The sequence below is a fragment of the Humulus lupulus genome, chromosome 9 (assembly GCF_963169125.1).
Source record: "Humulus lupulus chromosome 9, drHumLupu1.1, whole genome shotgun sequence".
Taxonomy (NCBI): domain Eukaryota; kingdom Viridiplantae; phylum Streptophyta; class Magnoliopsida; order Rosales; family Cannabaceae; genus Humulus; species Humulus lupulus.
In genome coordinates, this window is record NC_084801.1 from 122,877,422 (window position 1) to 122,884,914 (window position 7,493).

The following is a 7,493-nucleotide window of genomic DNA, read 5'->3' on the forward strand; positions in this document are numbered from 1 at the left end:
ACTCGTTACTAATTTGCCCAGAGTTTCTCCCCAAATATTCCTCAGATCTCAAAAATTCCAGAAAAAGCGATCCTTTGAAATGAAGCCTTGGGTCCTTTATTTATAGTACCCAGTGGTTGTTACATGATCAGTAATACTGGGTTCGTGGTTTGGTACACGATTATCAGGTAGTGGAGATAAGTGTCCACCTCCCCATGATTATGAGATCGTGGGTTTCTTGTTGTTTCTCTAGATCGTGGTAGATAATGCACGGTTGAAACCTCTAGGAAAATGTTAAGTCTTGGTTGGTCTATGAGACCTAGGTGCTAGGCCCGATGACCGTCTGGGTGTTGGACCTGTGATCTTCTGGGTGCTGGACCTGTTTGATCTCAGTTTGAATGAGTGCGAGTATTTCTCATTGAAGTGTACTTGGGAGTTTAGGCCGACCACCCAGGTGGTTCTTGAGCATATTAGGCCGACCACCCCTGGGATAGGAGTTAGGCCGACCACCCCTAGGGGCTCTTGGGCATACTGGGGCCGACCACCCCTAAGGGCTCTTGGGCCTGCTTAGGCCAACCACCCCTAGGGGCTAGGGCCAGGCCGACCACCCCTAGGGGGTTAAGGCCTGGTCGACTTCCCTATAAGTCCTGGACCTATCTTTTTTGCTCATCGGTCTTTTCTCAATACTTCGTCATTTTTTCCTGATTTGTGATGTCACGTGCTTCATTCTCATTGCCACGTCATCCTCATATTTTTGAGGGATAACATTTGCCCTCCAAGTTTATTGTAATGTATTCAACATTACGGTAAACTTGATCATGGCCTGAGAAACATACCGTAGCAGTACTTTAACAGCCAAGTCCCTCGGGTCATTATGTAGTACTTTTTTAATTATCGATAATTTGCTCAGCACGAATTTTTCAAGGATAACTGGTAATTCCTAAAATTAATTAGGCTTTCAAGGAAAATTAATTTCTTAAAAATCCAGTATATTTTTCAAGGAAATTTGAAATCCTAAAAATATAATATATTTTTTAAGGAGTTTTGACGTTCTAAAAATATAATATATTTTCCAAGGATATTAATCCCTAAAAATGTAAAATATTTTTCAAGGAATTTTAATTCCTAAAAATATAATATATTTTTTAAGAAATTTGAATTCCTAAAAATATAGATATTTTTCAAGGAATTTTAAATTCCTAAAAATGTAGATATTTTTTAAGGAATTTGAAATTTTAACCATATCAGATATTTTTCAAGAAAATTTGAATTTCTAAAAATATCTTGTCAGAGTGAGAGGTTATAAGTAGGGCCTCACTGCTCATTCCCTTGCTCTGTTCGCCTCACCCATAGGAGTCTCCAAGCCTGATTTCTTCAATTCTTCATCAAACTCAGATCTTTGGTAAATACTTTCTCCTAATCCTTACACCATTTAATTTAAAAATAGATTTAGAGGAAATACTTTGAATCTTTGAGAAATTTTTTCTGAATCATCTTGTTTTGTTTTATTTTGATCCAAAATAATTGACTTATTTGAATCAAGTTACGATTTCTCTATGAAATTCCTTAGCTTGGATGATTTCCAGGGTTACAAAATGTAACGCCCTGGATAGCCAAGACCGTTACACTGTGTGTTTCTAAAAGTGCTAAACCTGCTAATCAAGTCTTGTAGTTGAAAACGTGTTATTGAAACTATAGTGGAACTAGGGTTAAAAGATTTTGGTCTCAAAAGCCGAATTTCTTATAAATAACATTTTCTGTTTACACGGGATCCCAAAAATAATAAGATTAAAACCATTTCCAAAGATTCAAGATTTAAATACTAGCCACTCTAAGGCAAAACAGATTGTTAAGCATTCCTTGTCCTGATCCACTCCTCGGCCATGGCGGCCGAACAGCTGGCTATGTACATTCAGCCCCGCAGCTCTCCGCCTCAAGGTTGGTCCAACTTGCCTTTGCCTTTACCTGCACCACGTAGCACCCGTGAGCCAAGGCCCAGCAAGAAAACACAATAACAGAGCATAATCAATCAACAGACAGTCAATTATCTCATATCGCATAGCATGTACTTAATCAGTTTAAGCATTCATGACAATCGAGTATTCATCATACCAAGTACATCAATTCATATCAATAATCAATCCACATATGATAACTAGGGTTAGCGCCCTTAGGGCGCACCCTCTGTTTATCCCACTGACTCTGGCCCGCTTAAACCGAGCTCAGTGAATATTAAGTTGTCCTCGGCTACCAGTGGCCAAGCCGCGCCCTATGCGCAAATGTTCTATACGGAACCCTTAGGCCGTTTATCACATGTCCCATGGCATAATACCATCTTTGACATTATACAGATATGGGGAGCACTTAGTCCCATCACAAACACATAACCGGGTGCAGTTTTCTTACCTTTAAATTCGCTAGCTTCGTTCACTTTGATCCTTGAGCACGATCCCTCTTGAGCCCTAGCGCGCACCTAGTCACAACCATAGATCAGAATCATCACCAAACCTCAAGTCCGAAACCTAGCCTCGGGACCAATCCCGAGCCCTCAGGAAGCCCCAATTCCACCAAACGGGGTGGTGGAATCGAACCCCGAACCCTCGGGCAAAAACCCTTGAAAATAACTCAAAAACCCCTTTCTGGAAACAGGGTAGCGCTACACCGCTCTAAGGAGGGCGCTACAGCGCTAAAAACAGAGCCCAAACTCGCCCAGAACACTTGGCCTAGCGCTACAATGCCCAAAGGCTAGCGCTGTAGTGCTAGTCACAGAACAACAAAACTTGCCATTTTCTCCTTCGATTTTCCCCGAGCCAAACTTGACCAAAACTCTTCCAAAATTCAACCAAACTTAAAAACAAGCTTACTAACATGTCTAACTCATCCCAAGCATCCCAAACATACACAACTCAACCACATGCACCCTTAATCAAAGATTTCACCATAGCTGAACCTAAAACTCAGAAACTCAGCAAAACCACAGAAATCACAAAGCTTGAAACTAAAGTTCCTTACCTCCGATTAATGAGCTTAGATTAGGTTATCTCCCACTCTTGATTAGCCTTCACCTCCTAAAATTTCCAGCTTCAACTCCTTAAGATTCCCACAGAACCTTGCTTAGAAAACTAGCTCAACACCAACACCAAAAACTGAAGAAAACCTCAAAGTCTCACCTCAAGTGGATGAATTGCTCTGCTAACTCCTCAAGCTAGAACAGGGATCCTAACCTCTAGCTCTTGCCTGAACTCCTCCTGAGTTTCTGCTCCAAAAGACCTCAAGAACAGATGGGAAAATGCCAAACCGACCTTGAAAATACCCTGTTTCCCTTTCCCTTCTTTTTTCTTTCTTTTCTTTCCTTTCTTTCCTTCAGAATTTCCAGTCCTTTCTACACTTCCCACTAAGGCATAAAACCTGAGTTTTACCTATCCTTTATAAGCTAAATGGCCACAATACCCTCTCCTTTAATTCTAAATCTTTTAATCCACCTAGGGGTATTTTGGTCATTTCACCCAATTCCCGCTAATTCCTCAAGTTTCTATAATATTTACCGCTTACTTCCCGACACTTAGCTAGTCACCAATTATATTCTTCAATGTCAAAATTAACCCCAATATATTCTCTAAATTCCCATTTATACCCCCAAGCTCGCCCCGAGCCGGGTATAAATCCTCGCTGTGACTTTTTCGCTAACCTGGTCACTAGGATCGTCTCGAATCGCAGATCACAAATATATCCACATAATAATGTGGTTTCAACAATTATCACATATATATACAGATATGCCCTCAATGGGCCAAAATTACAGTTATGCCCTTTCTAACCTAATCAGGGCCTACATGCATACTAATACACATAGTCATGCATCACAAATATTCAAATAGCCATATAACATGCTTTAATCATTAAATCATATGTATTCCAATTATGCCCTCCCGGCACACTAATCAAGGCCCTTATGCCTTATTAGTAAATTTGGGTCGTTACACAAACCCTAGCACCTGCGATTTCAGGTTTGTGAAGCCTAGCATAGGCAATTTCCCTAGGCCGACCACCTCATTAGCCTGGTGATTTCTAGGATTCCAAACCCTAGCATAGGCGATTTCCAAGTCTAGGGTTTGGGTTAGGGCCGACCACCCCTTTGAGATTCCATCATGGGCCGAGCAATGCTTACCTCATGAGCTGACCACCACACCCTTGGGCGACTTCCAGGGATTTAGGGTGGTCGGCCCAAGCATAAGCTGACCACCTGGGACCCTAAAAATAATTTTTTCTCTTCTCAACTGATGTCTTTGGGGTCTTCCTTGTACTGTACAAATTATTTTTACTAGAGACTTGAACAGTCCTCTTATGGATTCATGGTGGTCTGCCCAGGTTTAGTCTCACTGGGCCGACCCCCTATATAGACTTTTTCTCCTGATTTGTTCATTTTTTCTCCTTAGTTCATGGATATGCCCCCATGTATTGGCTTCATTATGCTCACTTACTAACTTTACTCTTTATTTTTCTTCTGTTGCAGATGTCCAACTCCTCTTCATCAGACAAGTCAGTAAGCGAGCGTACTCCCCAGGAGTTCTTGGAGAGGGTGAAAAGGATTCGCCCTTGCTCCGCTTTATATTTGTTCAATGAGGAAGACTTCTTGAAAAGGTATAGCCCAATGGAAAAAGTAAAACATACAACTCGAAAACCTTCCAAAGATGATCCTCATATTGCCAGGTACATCACTCAAGGCTCTTCGCCTAGCTCTTCTCAGATCTCTTCTCAGCATAGCACGCCCCGCGTCTCTCAAGGCACGTCTCAAAGAAGTCATTCTTCTCAGTGGAATGTGTTTGGTTGGCAAGACTCATTGCAATGCCCTTTACATCGTTATACTAGTCGGGTTCCCCATCACTCTTCTTCTCAGCGAGAACATATCGAGGGCTCTCATTTCCGTGCTACTCATCCTCAGGAGAGTTCTATTCACAGGTTCCGACCTAAGGTGGTTCGCCCTCCTTCCAAGAGTAAGACAGTCTCGCCATCTGCACAGCAAAAGAAGAGACAACAAAAGGAGTTCCATTCATCAGATTCTGGGGCCACCTTGGCCAGTGAGATCATATGAAAATCGGTTGAGAAGCCTCGCCCTGCTGATTATGAGGTTGTGTGGTTCAAGGGGGCTGCCTCTGACATGACTGAAGAGAAGGTAAAGAACTTAAGGAAGACCTTTGACCTCTCTGGCTTGTCTATTACTATCCCTAGTCCAGATGACAGAGTTGAGGACCCCCTTCTGGGTATGTCCGCTTGGACACATTTTGCCATCAAGTTGGCACCCTACTTCCTTTTCATCCATACTTCCGTAGCGTTGCAGACTATTTTGATATTAGTCATTCTCAACTGGCTCCTAATGCGATCTTGGTCTTATCTGAGTTGTACATTATCTATCACCGCAGAAAATGGGCTGCTCTAGTGCCTCATGAGATCCACTACTTGTTTGACCTGAAGACGAACCCTTCTTAGCGCAACTCAGGGTATTTCCACTTCCACCATTATATGAGCGAGGGTACCAACACCTTCTTGGAAGAGATTTCCACTTCCACTACTAAGGACGCAGAGGCCAACTACTCCAAGTTTAAGCACGTTGGGCCTTTTTATAGACCGCTCCCGACCCAGGCTATGACAGTTAGGGACAAGGCATTGATTGCCATGACCCTTGAGGAGAAGAATGTCAAGACCCTCATTACTTTAGAGAACCTTAGGAAGGTGGGGCTGTTTCCTCCTATTATAGCCGATGTTCCGAATGATGATGGTCCCGAGCCCATGACTGCCATAGACACCCCGGGACCCATTCATGTCGAAGAGGTACCCTCTTCTCCTGTGCTAGCTGGATAGGAGGGTGATGAGGTGGGTGCATCTGCCGCGTACTCATCGCTTGCTTCGGACGACTTTGATGAGACTACGTTCGAACTCGAATCTCATTAAGAAGGTTCGACACTTTATCACCTTTATTTTATGATTCATCTGTGCTTAATATCCTTCTAACATTTGATCTTCTTTTGTAGGCTCAAACATGTTTGGTTTTGTTCATACCCAGCGGAGGTTGACTCCCACCGAGGCCAGCCCTTCTATTCGAGTGGCAAAAAAGGCCAGGGTTGAGGCTGAGTCAGTAATGGATGTTCCTCTCGAGGTGTCTCCTCTGACTCCTTTGGTGTCTAGTTCGATTCTTTTGGCGTATAGTCCTATCGCAGAGGTAGAGCCATCTCTGTCTACACTAGTTCCTCCCATTTCCACTAATGCGGGTGCTTCCTGTTCTACGTCTACTCCCTTATCTGAGCCACACCAGTCTACTATATAGAACTTAGGTGCCCTCATGGACCGAGCGTCTCATCTGGAGTAGACGAAAATGTCTTTTAATGGGATTAAGAATGAAGACTTGAGCACCATTCTAAGGAAGTCACTCTTAGACATTTAGAGTGTGAGTCCTTTACAGTTACCTTCTTGTCTCATTAGCTTGTGTACTGATGTTTATCTAACACTTATATGTTTTCTGCAGGAACTAATGTTGGTCTCTCATGTCCGTGATAGGTCTGTGGAGTATACCTCTACACTCTCCAATCTTTGTTCTGAGCTTGAAGGTGTTCGCCAAGAGGTGCTGGACCTTAGGCGCGTTCTCGGCTCTAGGGGATGCTGACATTACTTCGAAGGATGAAGAGATTAACACCCTCCACAGTATCGTGGAGCTTAAATAGCAAGAAGTGACTGAGTTGACTCTTAGGATAACCCAAATGGAGGGGAAACTTGCCGATCAACTCCAACAATATGAAGCTGAGAAAGAGAAGTTGATTGCTGACATGGACCAATTGCAGAAGGATGCTCTTGTCGAGAGGGAGCAAGAGGTCAAAGCTACCTGGGACAAGGCTCGAGAGGAGTATTCAGAGATAGCTTTCTCTTGCTTCTACTTGATCTGGAAGTCCAACAAAGATCTGAACTTGGATTTCCTTCCCGAGAAGACACGAGCGAAGGAGCTTAGGAAGTGTCTGGCTCGTGAGGCTGTCGAGGCTCAGGGTGGTCTTTCAGATGATACTCCTTGCCCTAGTTAGTCTTCTCTTGGTCTTTTATTCTGTCTTTCCTTTCATGCCATTGGTGGGGCACCTTGTACTTGAAAATTTTTACATATGACATTTTTTGCCTCAATGCTTTTTTGTTATGAGTACTCAGTGTATTGATTGAAAATTTTAATTTCCAATGCTTACTACGTATATCAACTCACAACCCTCATTGGTTCTGGTATCAGTATACTCTAAACACATGTATTTCACGTGCCATACTAACCTTACTCTTTTATGTTTTTCATGCTAACAACCATGGTAATGTGAGTAGTATGATACTTCACCAAGTACCATGAACAAAACAAGTCAGGTCAACCACCCCATGGGTGATAGGTCGACCACCAATGCCATTTTTGTTTTTATTTTTTTCATTTTCGGAACATATGTTGAACAAATGTCCTAGAAAAACTTGAGCTTGCTTAGTACTTAAGGTCACAC